General features: G+C 41.9%; 1 long non-coding RNA gene across 2 annotated transcripts in view; it reads right to left on the minus strand.

The window, feature by feature from the left end:
* The window catches only part of LOC110470105 (uncharacterized), a 167,709-nt gene that overhangs the window by 2,003 nt on the left and 144,879 nt on the right, over window positions 1–20,827 (minus strand). Inside the window, exons 4-11 of one of the 2 annotated variants that reach the window (XR_013340194.1) lie at window positions 19,521–19,617; window positions 17,877–17,914; window positions 15,839–15,913; window positions 11,071–11,170; window positions 10,846–10,981; window positions 8,006–8,133; window positions 1,609–1,660; window positions 1,148–1,236 (exon numbers count right to left, since the gene is read on the minus strand). This is a non-coding gene — a long non-coding RNA (uncharacterized LOC110470105). The remainder of the gene's footprint in view (window positions 1–1,147; window positions 1,237–1,608; window positions 1,661–8,005; window positions 8,134–10,845; window positions 10,982–11,070; window positions 11,171–15,838; window positions 15,914–17,876; window positions 17,915–19,520; window positions 19,618–20,827) is intronic. The other variant, XR_013340195.1, reaches the window with a different exon arrangement.

Here is a 20,827-nt window from a genome sequence, read left to right on the forward strand (position 1 = left end):
GAGCCTTAAGGGCAAAATACAGTGCTTGTCAGTTCACGTTTGTCTGCACTTGGAGAAGAGGCATTTTCAGGCTCTGCATCATGATAGCTATAACAAGCTGAGTTGAGAGACTTCAATCCATACCCGGCTATGAGTATGGACACTGATGAGAAAGCTTATGTGTGCCTACTCGCATTCATTTCATACGAGGAGACACTTAGCTCATTCAAAAGTACAGCTGGCAAGATAAGCCTTTGAGAGTACAAAATACATATGAGGGTGTTCAGTTTTCAGTCAGGGTTATGCCATTTTTAATGGCCATATACTTACCCTGTCTGGTGCATTTATTCATTTTTGAGCCAAACTAGATTCAATGATTTTCATCATTTTTTTTCACCTCTGTTGACATTGTCTGACAAGACTGTTCAGACTCAGACTGCTCAGGAAAAATAAACTTTGGTGCCAGATTTTGAGCCATCAGCAGTGTTCACTCTCATCTTTATTCTATTATTCTGCTGCAAAGGAACTTTCAGGTCAGGAGCCACAATGGAAAGAAAACAATTCCAGCTCTTTTTTCTTTTTTTTTTTTGCCCCTTCTCCTTTTTCCCATCTTGTGATCTTAACCCAGCTGGTGAGGGAGAAAATTCCCATGTGAGGCATGTGGGTGGAGCCCAATTGTGTAAGCTCCATGCTTGCAAAGTGTTTGGCATGGATCCGCTCGCTGGCTTTGTTTTCCATGGCCGGACACAGAGGGAAGCCACATTCAGCACATTAACAGCCACCACCTGTTGCTCTGTTCTACTTCAGAGGAACTCTGAGGCTGGGGAATAGCACTGTGCTCTGGCCCTTGATCTCCAGGGAAGTTTGATATGTCTGGGATGTGCATTGGCCCCCACATTTTCCTTGCTTTTGCAAGACATGATGCTGGTGGGTTTGGGAGTCCAGGTGGAGAAGAGGTCCTTGGAGTGATTTGAGCTGTCCTTTGGTGCATGTCACTAGGAGGGATTTTCAAGCTCCATTTGATGTGGCTTTCCTGAAGATAAACTCTTCTTGGCTAATTCACTGCAATCAGAAATTTCCCTGCCACAGACTACTTCAAAAATCCTAACTATGTCAAGCCTAAGTACAAGGAATAAGAAGAAAATGCAAAAAGAAAGAATTTACTCACCTTGTCAATGACATTTGTAGGCCCATCACCAGATTTCTCCCCTCTTTGCATAGCACAGCTTAAATTGAGCTCCATTCCTATGCACTTTGCTGTTCATATGTAAAGCACAAGGAGGAAAAAAAAAAAAGCAGCATATCACTAATGCAGCTAATTCTCAGTATCTTGAAGCAATTGACACAAGTACATGAATTAACTCATCACTTTATATCACATACTTGAGGCAAATGTGCTATTTGGAGTACCTCTTGGTAAGAATAAGCAATTTAAGATCCATTAGTATTTGCAATATTCTGTTTCATTAAAACCACAGTCATCCCTAAATGCAGATGAGTGGAGAGAAGCTATCAACCTCGTGGTTGTACTAGACAAACTTAAAAACACTTTATAATACAGTGTGCTGTGAAAAGGTTTTAACAAAAATACAAGCCGAGCCTTAGGTTTCCAAAAGAGGGTTCTCCTACCTTGGGTTGAAGTTTCTTGCAGCTTTCGTAAGTTTGAAAATTATAATGTGAGCTGTGGGGAGACAGCAATTCTGGTGAACAGATTTTAAGTTTTTAATATAACACCAGAGTAGTTTTGCAAAACACTATCTGCTACTTGCATACCAAAATTCACTCTCTTTTATAATGGCCTCAGTGCCTAAGATTATTGGAGAGTTGGAATTATTTTTTAAAATAATAAATACCTATCCTCTGTTTTCATTCAAAATTTCCAAATAAATCAGGGCCCCTTTGCCCTGGGCTTGACCTGTAAAGCTTCAAGATCAGATCTGTTTAATTTATGATACTGTGTTCTAAGAAGTGTTATAAATAATATAAAAGCAGTGGCTTCAGATTTTAATTAGACTTGTGACAAATCTATAGCACATTTAACAAAATATGTATTTCAATTATTTTTTTAAACACTTACTGTACAGACCAAGGAAAGAATCCTGAAAAACTTCTGGAAAAAAAGGATGTTCTTTTTTCAGTCACATTCAACCCTCAAGAAGTTCCTCAACTTAAAAAAAAAGCTATTTTTGTCTAAGGAATAAAGGTAGAAATGTTACAGAAGTCACAGGAATTTCTGGAAAAACTAAATCCTTTCACTGTGCTGTCTAATTTAGCCTTAAGTCTTTCCCAAATGTTGAAATACACTTTCAGGGCCAGAGATGTTAAAATTCTTACAAACCTGGAATGCCTGCAGGTACTGGCTGAGTGAGGGATGGGCGCTATTTCGCTGCTGAGGAAGGAGCAGCTGGGTCCTGGCTAACACAGAGTACAGCCTGCTTTCCACCCTTCCCCTGGGGCCCACTCCAGCCTTCCCAGGAGCCACTGATTTCGAAGTTTCAGTCCCAGAAAAGGAGCTGACTGATGCATCAAGGCACAAAAGTGCATCTGTGTTGCCATGATTCTCCGGGGAGGATTGTCCCAAGAGACTGTTGCCACACAATGTTCTTCCCTTGGAAGAAAAATCCAATCCTGATTGACAAAATGTACATGATAAGACCTTATGTCCTGCTGAAATAGCACCGTAGAGCTACACTGAGGTCACTGTTACCCTGGCTGACAGGCTTGTAGAGTATGTCACAAAGAGTGGGTGTCCTGGCTAGGCACCTTGAGAGCATGCAATGTATGCCCTGACTGCTCTGTACCCATTGTATGGCTTAGGTCAGGGCTAGATTGACTCCAAAACTCTCAAAAGTTAGTTCCTATAATCAAACAAAGGCACTGGATTCTGGTGAATCAGGATTAGTGTTCTGCAGCTGTAGGGGAGATACTTTATAATTAAGCCAGCACCCTCCAGCAGATCTCAGCTGGAGGTACCAGCAGTGTTAGGCAAAAACTGGTTTGAAATCAGCCTTGCTTCCGGCTGAATAGCTCTGCTGGTGATGAGGAAAAGTCTGTGTGTTTCTATGGCTCCCACACAGCAGAAGCCCACCTAGAATACCTGAACATGTGGACCTAATACATCTTTATTTTCTTGCTTTTCATTTCTCTGCAAGATTTATAATAGTGAAAAAAAAAAAAAAGTCTATTTACAAGAGTGGCTGCAAAGTTAACCATTCATTTTCTGCTCAAATGCCTGGACACAATGCAAAATGATCCTTAAATGACAGAACAGAAGTCAGATTAAATCTGAAATTCCTATACTTTTCACTTTTCTAGGTTACCAATCCATGATTAGAGGTAATAGCTGGTTATATCCTTGTCAGGAACAAGGCCTGGCCTGGCTGGATTTCAATAAGTTTGCAAAAACCATTGGCCTGAAATTTGAGGCTAAGTAGGATCTTCCACCTTACTCATAAGCATTCCACATCAGTATCTCTGATAAATGTCTCAAGCACTTGAACACAGAAATAATACTAAGGGTATTTCCCTCACAGCTGAATCAAGCTGTGACAACAGATCCTGAAAGTGATTATTTTTGTAATTGTCAAGAATATCTATCCTGTAATTGTCCTTTTTCTAGAAATGTGCAGGAAAGAACAGCAAAGTCCTTTCATGTTGAACAGGTTTCAAGGCAGTTGGTTATTTATTTCCCCAAAGCTATGTAATGTTTCTGCATCAGGGTGAGGTTTGTGTCAGGCAAATTCCATGGTGATGTTATTTTTAAAACCCTGTCTGCTGTTAGTTTACCCTGGCTGACAAAAATTACCCCCTTTCCCATCTCTGCATTCCTACACAATCTAGCCAGCAATAGCTGAAATTTGATAGCACACACAGGTAAAAATGTAGCCAACTGTTGGGTTTTGGCAGTTTCTTGGTCACAGTCTGTGGAGTCCATGGGCCTGAAATGAGAGTGATGGAGCAGCTTGCCATTCCTAGAGCTCTTATTTTAGAGTCTCTAAAATCAAGTGCACCTTCTTACCTTTTTGCTTCACACTTGGTACAGAATTGAGAGAGATCTTGACAACTCTAAGAGCCATGAAACATTTTAAAGTGATTAATAAGACTGCACACTTAGAGCAAAGGATGACTCCTGCAGGACTCTGCCTACATTTCATGTTAGCATCAGATAACAATTCATCCAAGCCAACTAGATAACTAGCAGATTTTTCCTATATACCCATAACAAAGTCTGAACAGCAGGAATAACAACAAAGTGCTTAAACACACAATATTTTTAGAACAAAACAGATTAAAAGAAACAGTCTTTTAAAGACAACAAACCTATGAATATTATAAGTCTCTGCTCAGGACTCCAGACCATAGTTCTACTGTTACAGTGCACTCGGCCTATGCCTTTCCCCATTCCCCGGGACCCCCGTGACTCTGATCAGATAACCCTGGACCCCTCCTTCCTGCCCTGACAGGGTTGGTGGAGAGCCAAGAAGCCCTCCCTGTCCAGAGCCTAGATAAACCCCTAACCCTTCCTGTTTGCCCTCTTTGCCCCACTCTTTCCCCTGGACATGATAGAATAAAGAGCTGGAAAACCACACTGGGGTAAGAACCTCTGTTGGAAATCTTTGCCCATTTTCTGATATTCCTCCCCTCAAAGCCTCGTATCTCTGGGCTAACCTGTTAATTCAGGGTCTGAGAGAGGGGTGAAATGTCACTTTACCTGTCTAAACACATACAACATTAAACTGTCTTTTCATTGTCCCACGATCTCCTCAGTGCCCTTGCCCTCATCCTGGATGTCTCAGTGCCATGACACAGGCACCGTGCTTCTCCAGGGCTCTGGGTACCAGGCTACCACAGCCACATCTCCTGTGGCCCTGGAGCTGACTCTGTGCCAGCCCTGTGCCAGGCACAGGAGGGGACCCTGTTCCCTAACAGATGGCCCTTGCCTGCTGTGTGCAGCCAGGGGACGTGTAGCACTAAAAGGCAGCGTGTTTGGCTGGAGGCTTGCAGGCTGCTCCAGCCTGATGGGGCTGGGTAGTGCCACACATCCGTGGCTCTTTCTGAGGATCACTGCAGTGGTCCTCAGAAACAGGCTGGCCCTCGCTGCTGTGACCTGTCACAGCTGTGCTGCCTTTTCCCATTTGATGTCCTCAGCATCTTTATTGAGAAAACACCACTGTTGCTTCCCATGCCACCTGTGTAGTTTATCATTTTTTCCCTCTCCTAATGCATTTCTTTGCTGCAATTTTGGATACATTTTCTCCCTTGCTTGTCTCTGTTTTTTACCAGCATCACACTATGAAGACAGTCCTAGCCACTTGATAATACTAGTTGCAAAGTTGTCCTTGTTTCCTTAGAGCAGAAAGCTGCCTGTGCTCACACTGGAAAAGACTATTTTGCCAGAAATCCATTGTTGCTTTTATGCCCTGTATAGCATTTCTCTTTCTTCCCTGTGGGAATAGCAGTCACAATCAACAGTTACTTGGCCACAAACCTGTGCAGCCCATGGGCCTGAAATGAGACTAATAGAGCAGCATGGAATTCCTAGAGCTCCTGTTTTAGACTCTCTCCAGACTCAAGTGGACTTTCTTATTTTGCTACTTCACACTCAGTTTTGAAAGAGATTTTGGCATGAGTTCTTGCATTTCCTTTACTGTGTATGAGGAAGTGAAAGCACTTACTGTGATAGCAGCACTGCCTTACCCAAACAGGCCAACAGACAGGGAACTCTGAGCTAGTCAAACTGCTGAGGTTGAAACAGATTTATGAAAATATCTCTATTTATTTATTCGTATATACATTTCCCATCCTCATTTTCCCCCCCATCTGGTAACCTGTTATTCATGCAAGTCTATTCCTTTGTTGAATTTTTGCTTCACTTCCTGTCAAATTATTTCATTTTATTTAACTTCACCTGTCAAAATACATGAGCTAATTCTCTCTGTGATGACCTGCCACTGCTTCTGAGTCTCCAGTGACAGGATGCAGCAACTGCATGCCTGCAAAGCCTGTGCCATGGAAATAACCTGGGCATCTTTACATACACACAAGCAGAGAAGACAAACCCAGACTGAAATGCCTTAAACCGGATCAGCTCTGCTCTCAGGTGCTGCCAAACAAGAAACCTCCCCTGCCCACAAACATGGTCCTTTCACACCTTTCATCTCTGGGTTGCCAAATGTTTAATGTGCAGAATCTAACACAATGGACACCACCATCTCTCTCAGTTTATCCCTCACCTAAAATATTCTCTGGGGGGACTTATGTAGGGGGTTTTTTGGGGAGTGAAACTGGTATAATGCAAGATGTTCTGAAATTTCTTATTCTATGAATTGACTGTGTACTACCTAACAGCAGCTACAAAGGAAGGCACTCTCCGTAATACCGTGGTATTAATTTTTATCATTTTTACAGCTTTGATGCTGGCAGTTATAATTTATCTGACTTCTCAGTCAATGTGCAGAGCTACCATGGCCCCATGCCACCTTGCAGCACAGGAAGCCCTTGCCTGGCCGGGCCAATGGCTGCCCAGCAAGTCATTACTTGCACTGGGAGTGGTGAAATGCAAAGCCAGAGCATCTTGAGTAAACAGATCCCTCTTTCATCTCCTCTACAGAAGTGGGTGAGTGAGAATTGGTGTTACACAAGGCTGCGTTGATGCTGTTCAAAGTGATGAGTTTTACCCTTAATGTTATACTGAGGGAACCCATGTGGTGGCCAGTGATTGATTACCTTCACAAAGCTCATTTTCACTCAGCAGTGGTGAGTTTCAGAAGGGTGATAATAACAGATATCATTGCCTAAGTTCTCTCTCACAGGTTTTCCACTGTCCCATGGAAATCAAAAGGTGATTAATTCCTTTAGCAGCTTTTGTGGTACTCAGGAAAAGTTGACATAAAGTGGATGATACTGCATATTTACCTGTAGGAGCCAAAGCCCATAATGGGTCTTTAATAATGAAAGCTGAGGATACTACATCAGCAGAGAACTGGAAGAATGTCCGCAAAGAAATAGGAACAAGGGTCTCAGCAGGGATTCAGGACATCCACAGGACCAGGAATGAACAGGAAGTCTGTGTCTACCTGTGAGCTTGTGTGCTTGAAGAAACAGAATCAGAGGCTTTGGAAGGATGCTTGTCTGACCTTGGAAAGAATAAGAAAATATAGATGGCATCCTGAATAAGAAAAAATAAATGGCTCACATTATGTGTTAAAATAGAGAAGTTCTCCTCTTTGGGAGTTTTAGCTGAGGTTCTTCCAAGCATGAACCTTCATAAAAAAGAACAAAAACATACAGATAGCTAGACATGCCAAAGGGATGGTGGAAACACCTGCTGGGGGCAGTTTGTCAGGAGTGCACCATCCTCTGTGGCCAAAGGCCCCGTGGTGGCCGAGGCAGGTGCATGCCCCTGTCTGAGTGGGTCAGATTAGCAGCTTGCTCCTCTTCACAGGCAGCACCAACCACGGAGGCAGCAGGGCTGGGTGAGGGCACTGTTATCCCTCATCCTCTCCTGCTTCCATGCCAGCAGCAGCAGCTGTTCCACCCCCTGCCCCTGGTGCTTGCCTGAGCGGCGCCTCGCGGGGTGCGCGGTGTCAGTAGGAAATGGAATAATGAGCCTCAATTAAGCAGCTCCCCATACAGTCATGGATGAACTTGTCCCAGCAAGAGTACCCAGGCCCAGGGGCTCTGCAGGGTGGTTTTGTGATGTGCAGCTGGTTCAAAGCCATTTGTGGAACGCTGAATATTCCTCCTCCCTGTGGGACACACTTGCCCTTTTGAGTACTACACACACAGGGTGTAGCCAGGTGGGGGGAGGCACAAAACACAGGATGTGAATGCCATCCTTTTTATATAGGTCTGTCTTTATACACGCCTGTTTACCAAGGAGTAAGAATAGACAAAGGGAGAAAAGCTCTCCACCTTCATAAAATCATGAAGTCTTTGGCTGACATAACACTGGTTTGCCCCTGAAACAAAATTTGGGCACCATTTAGCTTTGCTCTCATTACTGTTTATGTAGGACAACACTTACCTTCACTTAGAGAGCCAGCACAACAATTTTTGTCTTTTCTTCTTCCCAAGTGAGTCTTCAGTGTGAGATTTACATGGTGGCCAGAACTTATGCAGCCTTTTCCCAGCGGGATATTTCTGCAGTAATATCTACAGATCCAAAAACATAAACCATTTATTCCCATTAAGAGTACTTAGGGAGTAAAAAAAATAAAATCTTGTTACAGTCCATATCACTAAACTTGGTATGCTGTTTTTGGGGTTTTTTCCCACCAGGTCTTTTTTTTCTTCAGCTCTTTTCATAAGAACTGTGCTACTAAACTTCCAGCCATGATGGAAAGGGGACATCAGCCTCTGCTGTCTCTGAGGTTAGGCCACAAAAACTGTGCTTATTTCCTTCAGGGAAGCAATGTGCTTTCAGTAGATTTCACACTTTTCACAACGTGTGAGTCACCAAGATGACTTTTGCTAAAAGAGCATACAGAGTTTGCAGAGCTGTACGTATATAAGCTTGTACTCCGTGATTAGAGGAGCAAAAGTGTTCACTGCAGAACAACATTCAGCTGGACAACTGCATGATAAAATGACCTGGGGGTGGAGAATTTTGGAGTGGGTTTGGGGAGGAGGTGAACCCCTTGCATGGCGGCATTCAAAGGAGGTGATGAGAAGTTTAATTAATTCAAGGGTTCCAGGTATTTTTGGAAAGATTTTTACTGACTGACAGTAGGACAATGTTTGCATAATTGCCCAAGCATGCAGCCTTTGAATAATAATAATATTGCTGTTCTCTGAGATACACTTTGTTTTCAGAAGTGACCCGATATCAGTAGAAGAAAAGACTCAATTTCACAGTTACTTCGAAACAAAAATAATTATGGGAATGCATACAGAAATTAAATTTGTGCAATTTGTGCTAAGAAACTAAACATCCCCTAAAGCTAGTCAATTTTAACCATTTCAGATTGGTTATCCTCTCTGTATCACTATTTAGGCCTGAGATCTCTTCTTCGTCTGCTCTAATCCCATTCTTTTGCTGTCTTCCATCATGCTAGAGATATTCTAGGTCTTAGACAATGTGTATATCCAATAAATGTAATTAAAATGCAACTACAACTATCTTTTTCATTTTCCTTATCACAAAAAAAAATATACATATTGAACCCTAACAAAGTTTATGGATGTGTTTCTCATTTTGAGTCTTGTGCAGTATCTACTGAAGACAAATAGGATAATTTCCCATGAATATAGCAAACACTGGTACAAACAATACAGCAGCATAGAAAAGAGCCCATTTAAAAACTGCAGGAATGTGAGAATCTCTCTGACTGTAGATGTGCAACCCCCAAATCACTGAGGAACCTACTCATCAGATTTCAACCTTCCTGATAACACCACCCAAAGAAAGAGAAGCTTCTTTCCTTTTTTCTGTTCTGTCTTTATTTTGAGCTGTCTAGAAAACAGTAAAAACTTATCTTTCCATGCATTTGTTCCTTCCAAAAAGAGCAAACCAGCAAACAGCCAAACAAGCCATTGTTAAGTCTTGTTAAGCAATTTATGGAGGATCACCTTCAGAGGCTCCTGAGATTTATTTGTTCACCTTATTTGGCATAGTTGATCAGCAAAGTGTTTCTGAAAGAGCGACAGAGCATCTTTTTCTGGTGCTGTGAGTGGGAAAGCAAACCCAGGTACCAGAGCTCTGTGTCTCTCCTCTTTCCTTTAGTGAGTAATAGTGCCACAAGTCCTGGCAGGCTTGGAGAGTGCCACTAAACTGTCCCTCAGCCAGTGGGAAGGATCTGACAGTGACTTACAACCTGAGGAAATGAGAGAGACAACATTTACCTCGAGTGCTGGGCAATCAGGGAAGATAAGGACTGTAATCTGTGCCTCTGCAGAGCAAACTTCTTGGCTACGTTCAGTTCTCACTGACGCTTCCTGGGCTTCCACCACTGTGACCAGAGGTGGAATGTGCACCTCCTCCACTCCTATCCTGTCCCTACAAAGAGCTGCAGGTGATGCTGTCCTCTGCCTCAAGGCTGCTGCCATTTATGCTATCGACACCATCAAGGAGGAAAATGCTGCAGTAGGTCTGCCCAAGTGTTAGTGTGAGGTATGCTGTCAGTCATCTGCTCAGCCTGGTGCCACTACAAATCAGCTGGTAGGAAATGAGGGGCGAAAAGAAAGTACTTGGCAATGAATCCTAGTATTTTTTCCCTCTCCTCTGCATTCCTCACCCACCTTCATTTCATAGCTTTGGTGAAAGGAGCTGAAGAGAAAAATAAGCAGTTCGAGTCTAACGCCATTTTTGATAATGTAAATGCACAACCATTTATACTTTCAAGAATTCAAATCTGCAATTTCAAAGTGGAATTATGACAATCGCATTTTTTATCTGGCTAAATTCATTGTTAGGAAATCATAAATAAGGATGACATGGGACTGCTTAATGGAAAGATGCTGACCTTTCCTCCATGGTTTATTACTATCCTCTGGTCCAAATTGAAGTCAGCTTATGTTCTCAGCTTAGTTTGTCTCTTGCCACAAGAAGTAGTTTTCCTTTAGAAAAAGGCTCAGAAGCGGTATGAGGATCTCACTCATTTATTTCTCCTAGGAAATACATTCTCTTTTGGTCTCCTCAGAGGGATGTGTCTTTGTAGGCAGGTTCAGCACTGCCAGGGGAGGGGAAAACCAATCATTTCCAGCTTCATGATCATGGTTTCAAGAATCATCTTGGCTGGGCACTAGCATTAGTCTCTGTATATGTGTATGAGGGAGGATAGGTTCTCAAAATAAGTAAAAGGCAAATTCAAAGAAGAGAGTAATCTCTTCTTTATCCTCAGCGCGTAGGACAAGAAACGGGCTTACCTGCAGCTAGAGGTGTTAAGAAAGTTCTGTTTGAATCTTCTCAGAATCCCTGAGAATTTTCTCAGAATCCCTGAGAAAAACTGCCTGATGAAGTGTGGCTTGCCTGTTGGCGGAGGGGCTCGACAAGGCTCTGTTCCTGGGGAGATGCAGATATTGTTAAGGACAGAATAAATAACTTCTTGGTAGACTTTCCACCCCTGTGAATGACAAAAGTATTTTACTCACACCAGTTTTTTTTGTCTCTGAGATCTTCTAGCACTGAGAGCAGTGACAGAATATCTCAGTTCTTCCTGCCACATGTCACATGAGAGTACACCAAAGGGAGCTAGGAAAACAAACAGGGAAAACGTAGCCTCAGAGCATGAAACATGGAAAATAAGGATATGCTGGTGGCATGTGAGCCATCCTTCAGGCTCCAGGTGAAACCCTGGGCCTTGGCAGGCACGCAGACAGCTCCTGGGTGTGTGTGTCTGCCTGACACCGGAACAGCTGGTAGCACAACCAGCCTGCAGGTCATCCAGACAATTCAGGGCTCTCGTAAACTTTATGAGCTGTTATTCAGCAACACCCAATAATTATAAACCAATATGTTGCAGGTAACATGGGGAACAGCTGGAAAAGTCCAGGAGTGAAGACACCAGCTAAAAGAAATGAATACAACAGACTGAGAGAGGCTGAAATTCTGGAAGGAGACAGGCTCCACATGAATCTGCCAGAGTTGCATTCGTACGCCGAGAACTTTTCATTTTAGTGCCCTTTCAGAGAAGCTGAAAATATCCACTAACCCTGAGAACAAACATATCATTTTAAAGCAGAATAGGCCTGTAAGACTTTTAAACACTTGTTCGTTGATTATATTAATGCCAGAATATATTAAAGAAGTGCAATATAAATTTGATTTTAATTGTTTTGTACACACGCCAGTGAAAAGGAACTGATTGGATACAGTTCACAGGCAGTATGTTAATACGTTATTTTCATATGATGATAGCTTTGCATAATCTTTCTTTTTCCAAGATTTAGAAGAACCTGTTGTTAACCAAAGCACAGGAGAGAGGAAGAATACAATTTACATAAAATCGGCTACCCTACACATTAATTAGTAATGTGGCTGAGCGGAAGGTGTGTTCACTTAGTAGAAAGTACACTTTATAATTTATACACCAGCTGTTTCAGTGCTTTCTAGTCCATTTTCCTCCCTGCCTGCCTCTAATGAAATCGTGTTACTGGAGAATTGACTGGGGTGAATTGAGATTTTAATCCCATTGACGCTTCTGTATGGAAAGGCACACTGGTGGGAACTTTTAATGGAAGGTCTGTAATCAGAAGACACTTGTATTCAGTCCCCCACTATAATGACTCTCATCAAATGTTAAAGCCCAGGCAGTGTGCAGAAGGCTAGAATTTCAAGGTTTTTGACCAACCCCATTTGAGGCATTCCTCTGGGAGTGTGTGATTACTCAAGTTTAGCAGTTTATTGCCTCATCTTTCAATATCCAGTGAAGCACAAAATTCTCATCTAGGTTGCTCTTTTTACTTAAAGAACAGGCCAAAATAGACTGCAGAGCTACTAGCACTGTCATTGAGGTTAATTCTTGCTTCTCATTTAACAGGAGATCAATGAAAAAGCTTTAAAATATTAGAACACAAATGCTGCTTCTAAAATTGCTTAGCAGCCTTTGTAAAAATTTTGGTTCACACCACACTTTTCCAACACATGCTCGCATTTATTTATTACCAATTGCTTTTTTAAGGCTAAGAGTAACATTAATTGAGAGGTGGTGCCGTTCTGCAAAGAAGGATGTAAACATGTATTAAAATCCAGCGGAGCGAACAGTTTTCCTATTCCCCAAACTTTGCAGTCAAGAAAAGTACAGTCATTAAAAGAGAGGTGGTCAAAAAGCAAACTGAACTGGGAGTTAATGGGACTCATTATGCTGGCTGCATGTTAGCAATGTCTCCTTCTCTCCCAGAAAAACAAGCAGAAATAGACACAGAAAAGCAAAACACACTTGAACAAATGCCTGTTAAAATCCCTGTGAGAAGAATGCATTTGCTCTGCACAGACACAAACACATCAATTAATGCAGTGGAAGCCATTTATACAAATACATGTTAAGGAATAAACTGGAAAAATGAAGGAACTTCTGACAAAAGATGTCAGATGCTGTTGAAAGGAATAAATCTATTTAAAAGACAACATATTTTTCAAATGCAGAAAGTCAAAATAGAAGGAATAATAGGAAGAATGCCTCTGAACCATTAATGTTAAATAACAACAAAAAAAAAATCTTTCCCTTCCTTCTTCTTTTCCTCCTCCCCTAAAAAGGAATCAAGATGAGAGTTTCTTTAATAAGCATTTCTCTGCCAGCTTAATGAATACATTTGAATGACTTTCCCTATTCCCTGTTCCTTTCTTATTGAATTGGTCAGACAAAGGTCTAATTTGGGAGGTTTTTTACTTGAAGGAGCTCTTTCTTTCTGATACTTCTTTTGGGCCAGCATGGGTTCAGGATTTTCCACTCCTTATGCAATTCACTCCCTCTGGTCCCTTTCTTATTTTAGTTATTTCAAAAAATGTTAGGATCCACTTGTTATTAGAGGTTCTTTTTTTATGGTCTCCAATCTGAATAGGTGACTACATTCTCACATTCCCTGCAGAATTCATGGCAGTTATTGTATATGTGCTGTAATTCTTACAAGAAGGATCACAATGTAGCTTTTCACCAGAATATGTTTGTGTGCATTTTTCAGGGCTTGTTTAATGCTTGTTTAATTTCAGGGTTTAAATTAATCTATATGTCAATAGATTTTTAGTGTGTACACTATGCAAATGCTTTTCAGGAGGTCTTTCTTTAGACTTTTAGACTTTCCACTCAAATTTGATGGATTAAAGTGTTCCAAGTGTCCAAATTTGAAGGGGACATCCAAACGTCAGATTCCTTTAGAGTTTCTGTAGCAAGTAATGAATGCCTTTTGTTACATCAGCCCTAATTTTTTCAGGCTCTCTCCTGCTTCCTTTTACCAGCCTCCTGCCTACTTCTTTGAGAGTTTTCTCACTCTCCACCCTGGCCAGCCAAGGTGTGTTCCCAACCAGCTTTCTGCTGGTGTCCCTCAGGGGTACTGATCCATACATCAATGATCTGCATGCTCCACGGGCATTCATTAATTTAGCTCCTTGGCACCTACATTAGGCATGGAATATTACATCAGTCTGGCAGAGACAGAGCTGAAACAGAGACAAGCAACTGAGTCACCAAAGGGCACTCAGAAAATTTGTTTGAGGGCCAGAAATCTCATCCAGGTTCTCATTTCTTAAACACAGATAGTACTAAATTGTGGGAATCCAGGGCTTCCCTCTGGCTGCCCTGGCTGCCCTGGGACCCTGGCAGGGGGTCAGGAATGCCCCTGTACAGAGCCCCCAGAGACACTGTCTGTGATCTCTGTCCATGGAAAAGAGTTTTCAATCTTACAGGATGAATTACAAGCTCTGAGTGTTTGATATAAGTAATAATTAAGTGTGGCATGGGTGCAAAAATAGAATTTTAGGATTCTAGATTAGGGGTTCAAAGGGGACAAGATGGAGGAAATTGGGTGTGTCTTGTCCTTTTTCTCCTTCATGCCTTCCATGTTTCACTGTAGTGTTGGCATTTTTCTATTGGTTTAGGTTGGGGACACACTGTTCAACGTAGATGACAGATATTGGCACATTATTGTAAATCCAGCCCAGGGAGTTTCTGGTATTTAATGTTTGTAACATCCCACTGAGGGCAGAGCCCCACACGCTGCCCTGCAGGACAGAGCTGTGGCAGGGCAGCAGAACATGTTAGAGATAAACAGAATAAACAACCTGGAAACCAGCACAGGTTTCTTCTTTGGCAGCAGGGCTGAAAGACAGAGACTTTCTACAATCTCAGAATCATCAATACCACAGATTCCGACACTAAAAAAGTTTCCTCAGTGGTCCTAATCCACCAAAAAGAACAAGATACAAATTCAGACATTCTGATGTTGTTCCTAACCATAAAATACCAGCATCTTACTATGTGTGCTATCTTTTCTAGCTCTCTAGAAGAAAACAGCTTAGCAACTAATAAATAAGGCCATTAAAAGTGGATTAAGATTGAGGAAATGTGAGAGAGTCTTTCTGTAAGGGGCAAGGAGGCTCCTGAGCACAGACTAGTACTCCACACTCACTTTTCTTATTGAAGCTGACCTAGTTATTAACTCCCCGTTTTGAAAAGGACACACCAAAGAAAATGTGGAGACTGTTGTGAGATAAGAGCTGGTCAGAGGGGAAAGGAAAAGATGTATCAGCACAATAAAATAATTGGCCAGGCAGTAGCATTGCTGGAAAGGACTGAAAGGAGTCCTGGATCATGAATGGATCAACGAATCAGCAATACTGTTACCAAAACTAAAGAGTGAGAAGTTTGCAAGGTGTAAATACAGTTGTCATTATAAGAAAGGAAGGGGGAAAGAAAAACATGTTCAAAAAAAATCAAAACCAACCAAACAAAAAAACCCAAAAAGCTAAAAACCCAGGGACAGAAAGCATGTCTAATCTTTCAAGCCTCTCCAGCACCATCTCTCTAGGATGTTTATAGCATCTTTCTGCCCCTAGGTAGATGTTGGTTAGGGAAAATCTGGATCACCAGACTAGACCTACAGAAAGAATGAAGAACTGTTTTCTGATTAGAATTCAATCATAGGCATCTGCAAATTTCACTCTTTCTGTAGTGCTTCCTAAATGTGTCAGTCACAGATTAATCTGAGCACATACTTATTCTAAAAGATAAAAAGCTATAGATCAAAATATTTTGTTTTGAAAATAAGAAACCCTCAAATTTTTTTTCAACCAGTTTATGTTTCTTCACTCTGCTTGCTTCTGGTGGTTTCTTTTTGGACACGTGGAGTGTGGCAAATTTTCCCTGGAGTAAAGAGAGAAAAACTCCAAATGTGGTGGAGACAGAAGATGTAAAGAAGTACTCACATGATGGAAATGTGTCTGTCTTAAGTTGGTTCTTCTGACTGTTACTAAGGCATGACTGCCCATGTGCTATTTGAGCTGCAAAATAGAGCAAAGAGAGTTATAGGAATAACAAGACCTCCTGCTTCTAACAAGAATATTGCTGTTTATAGCAGGGAAGCCCTCTAAAATACATTTGCACAGCACTTAGCACAATGAGCCCTGGTCTTCAGTGATACAACATTAATAACTGTCAATAACACTGTTTATGGACATTTTCTCTTTTCAACAGCATAAGGGTACTTTTCTAATCCACAAAGGCTATAAACTTGAACTATTGCACTATTTCTAAGGGCAGAAGTGAGACCAGAGATCAAGCAGATGAAGCATGTCTTTTGTGATTTATCTGCTTGCTGCCACCACCACCTTCTTTCTGCAGTGAAGCCATAAGGAGGGGATCATCAGTGCTTAACTCAAATGTAAATAAGTATAACATCTTCTGGAGGCCCAAGCAGTAATCCCATTCAGAAAAACATAAAAATTGGTATGACTAGGAAGTATAAGCCATCTACATTTCCCGTATAAGGCAGCTGTAGGGTAATTTAACAGGAAAAATACAGCTTTTGTTCTGTGAAAAATCAACCTAAGATAAACTAAGAAAACACAGACATCTATGGTAGGAGACAATCCCATGAGTCTCAGGGGATAGTCTAGCCAGCCTGATGTGGCACATGTCTTCCTCTCCCCATCTAGAGCTATAGAGTCTATGGCATTCATGAATTTTTTGGCTTGTGTTAATCTCTAGTAGTTTAATACACCATATGTATTTTTCCCCAGGATAGGCTGCCTTCCACAGCATGGTCCTAAGGAAAGGATGAAAAAAAATCCAAATCTAGTAGTGCTGTTCAGAGAGAAAAGGCAAGTCAACAGTCACTGAAGAAAGAAATGTCATTGAAATTTTGTTGTGTTGAATCACTTAAATGAGATCATAAGCTACTATAATATATTGGGGTTTTTTTTTTGCATTTCCTGGGAGGATGCCATTTGAAGGAGACAAGGTGCTTTCTATTTGCTTTCAGGCATTATTTAACACCAAGTTTTACTCTTCCATGTAAAAACTGAGTTGTGTGCCAGTAAGTTGATGAGCATACTTTTGCTATATCCACAGGGATACAAAATGGTCATACAGCTCAGAGCTCCATAATGTGCAGTAAGTTTTCTTGTAAATTCCTGTGACCTATGAAAAACACTTTTATATGTGAATATCTTCAATAGATTGATCTAGTTTCCCTTAATATTTTACGACCAAGTATGTTTAACAGGGAAGGTGCTTATAGTGACAGTATTTTGTACCCTTTGGTATGTTCGGAATTTGGAATATACACAGTAAATATTCCAAATGCAACTCCATGGTTTCTCACAGGAAACGGCAATATCAGTGGCAGTTACAAAAGTGAATGAAGCAAGGAATAGGTTATTTGTTCCCTGTACAGAACAGAAGACACAGTATAGGAAGAAACAGTTTTCTTTGAACTTTCAATAAAGAAGATGGCCATGCAAGTCAAACACATAGCATAGCAAGTTTCAACTGCTCAGGCTATAGCTGGCTTTTCCCCAGGAGCTTTAGTACCAAAACCATCCCTTTTCTGCAACAGTATTAGTGCAGACCTTCATTATTTGGTTTGCTTTCAGCAAAGGGTGTTCCTTTTCCACATCATTCACTGACATGGGGACTTAATTTTCAAAGGGGATGGAAAAGCAACATATGGAATCTAGTAAGATGGGCCAAGGAATATAAACTTGCAAAGACCTAATGAATAACCCTTCTGCAGATAGTGACTAGTGCAGGAAATCTCTGATGGCTGATGTTTTAGACCATATGACCTGCAATCATGAATACACAATATTACTTGCACTGGAAATTTTTACAGCGCTCAGCTGGTAGACTAGGATAGATAACTTCCAGAAAGGTATATTTGTCCTACCATCAGTACTCTCAGATACATTCAATTTCTTGTTGCTTTTGGAAAAAAAACCAAAAAAACAGCTGAAATTGACTTACCACTTTGAGAACTTCAGCCAAACTGTAAGCAGCACTCACTACCTCAAAGGTAAATGTGACATAATAGGAAAGGAAAAAAATTAAAAATAAGCATCTTCAGTTAGCTGAAAGGTAATACATAGACTATTGAAGGAGGGTTATGTAGAATAGGCCTAATCATCCCCCAGTGCAGAGAGCCTACTGCTTTTGATGTACCATCCCAAACTTATCTGGGGGATGATCTGATTGCCAGAAGAGTCTTTGGGGTTTTGTCCCTGCAGCCTGGTCTGTGCCAAAGTGAGACCAGACCCCCCTGCAGGATGGCTGTGCCAGTTCTGACAGGAAATCTGTGCCAGTGTCTCAGTGAATGCTCTCTGTGCCTCTCCCATGGGCCCAGCTGCTGTGCCTGGGGAGTCACCTGGGGCTGACAGACCAGAACCACCCGCATCACATTTCCACAGGAAGCTGATCTTTGTGCCCAGACATTTTCCTTAGGAAGCTGATCTTTGTGCCCAGACATTTTCCACAGGAAGCTGATCTTTGTGCCCAGATATTTTCCTTAGGAAGCTGTTCTTTGTGCCCAGACATTTTCCTTAGGAAGCTGATCTTTGTGCCCAGACATTTTCCACAGGAAGCTGATCTTTGTGCCCAGATATTTTCCTTAGGAAGCTGTTCTTTGTGCCCAGACATTTTCCTTAGGAAGCTGCTCTTTGTGCCCAGACATTTTCCTTAGGAAGCTGCTCTTCGTGCCTAGAGAGTTCAGCCCTCCTGCAGCCTCTTCCAGCAGGCTCTGGCTAAGGGACCCGGCTCCTGGGAGAGGGATGGATGCAGAGTGCTCTGCTAGGAGAATCCCAGGTGCCACAGCAGGAGTGGCTCCAGCAGCACCGCCGTGGTGGCCCTGGGCTGGCGTGGGTGCACGTGAGCACGAAGCGCGCACTTACAGACACGGCTGCGACCGCGGCGCGGGAGCCGAGCTACTGTTACGTGTTTACACTGGATGGAAAGCGGATCCTCCAAGCAGCACATATGTTCGTCTGATAGTCGTTAAACAGGGATTTGACTGCAGATCTTCTGGGAGAAATCTAGCAGGAAAGAGCTGAGTATCTGCCTCAGTCTTGGCATGCAGTAGTGCAGCTCCATTACCATTAGGGAATTCGCATATGTCTGGAATTAGGCACACTGGCAATCAAGCCACTTCTTTACAAATAACTAAGAAAAGGGAACAAACTGTTTGTTATCAAATTGATTCAGGCATCTGGGACACAGTGGGTGAATACTATTGATTATTTTCATTCAGGTTTTAAAGTGAATTTACTTTGGCCGACTGCTCTCCTTTCATATTTACTTGCCAAGAACAGTTGGGTGATCAAGTTTTACTTATATAGATGTGACCTTGACCAAATCCTTTTACCCCTTTGTGCTTCCATTTCCTCCCTTTCTCTTACCTGTCTCAGTTATAAACTCAGATTGCATCTATCAAGGTCTACACCTTAATTAATTAAGCACATTGGGCCCTGTCTTCTCTGGGATCACTCCACACAACTCTAACACAAATCAGAATAACAATAAATTTCTCAAAATGCATTTCCAAGTCTCATACATGAATGATGCTAATGGAAAAGGATTTTGAAATTCAGAGGTGACATTTGAGCCAGATGTACTTGCCTTCTTGCTCATCCACACACATAAACCATTTGCCCAGTGGTGGTTGAGTCCATGTTGCTCAGCGTGGGCTCTTGCATCAAATTACTTCCCAGTGGGACTGAAAAAATAGGGAAAAAATACATTCACAAAAGATTGACAAACCTAAGGACAGCATAGAACCACACTCTGATCTGCTCAGAAAAATTTCAAGAGCAGAAAAAAACCTTACTACTTTTATCTGTTACATGTTCAGTGGCACCTCAGTGCTTTTTAAAACTGCTTGAGCAGATAGTTTATAAACAGAAGCAAAAACTATAATAAAAATCTTTTTTCTTTATTTCTTTGTGACTAAACATATATGTGGCCTCTAGGTCCCTTGGTTACAAAGAGCTGTGTGTATGACTTTTGCCTCCTTTCTACTTTGGCTCCATATTTTTCCACACATTTGCAGGAACTAAATAACTTGGAGATGTCTCCCTCAGCCAGCTTTGCTGAGGCTCTGTGAGAGGTTCAAGAATGAGTAGAGAGTAACTCACAGGCAACATACCTGTAGAATCCATATTTCCAAGGAGCTCTGGCCGTGGCCTTGCAGTTCTGCCAAGGGCACAGGGACAGCCCCAGTGCCAAGCACAGTTTTGTTCCCATAGGTGTGGGATGTCAAGCACAGGTATCATTTCTTACAGCACAGCTGCTGTCTGCAGCATCCCTCTTCATCACAGACAAGTGAGAGGGAGTGGAGATGCAGAGAAAGACAGTAGCTTATGCCTCTTATGGAACAACACCAAAAATGTGCTTTTGGGTAGCCCAAAGGGTAAAAGCCCTTCTGTGAAGCAGCTGCTCAGCAGAGAAATCCCTGAGCACCCATTCCTTGGCACTTACCACTTCCAGTGGACAGCCAGTTCAGCCTAGACCACAAATCCCAGGGTCAGAGAGAATACAGAGTCCTGTAGGGTGGCTGATCCTTTACAAACAAGGGCAAGATTCTCAGCTACTGTAAACTGAGAACTCACTCACTGAACTCACTCAAGGCACATGAACTTAAACCAGCTGAGGATGGTTTTACCAATACAACTTCTGAGGGCGTTTACTCAGTAATGAAAAAGAGAGAGGAACGTGCTTGGTTCTTGGGGCATATTTGGTTTGTTTTCTTGGGTTTTGTGTTGGCTTTTTCTTGGAGTTTTTCTTTTAAGAAGGAGGAGTGAGGTGAGAGGAGTTGTGTTTGGCCTGCTTGGGAGCTGCAGAGCTAAAGCTGGGAAGCAATGCAAAAAAGCACTTTAATAAGTAGGGAGTGCCAAATGAAATGCTGGTTTTTCTACCGTGGATGAAGA

The sequence above is a fragment of the Lonchura striata genome, chromosome 6, assembly GCF_046129695.1.
Source record: "Lonchura striata isolate bLonStr1 chromosome 6, bLonStr1.mat, whole genome shotgun sequence".
In the NCBI taxonomy this organism is placed as follows: Eukaryota; Metazoa; Chordata; class Aves; order Passeriformes; family Estrildidae; genus Lonchura; species Lonchura striata.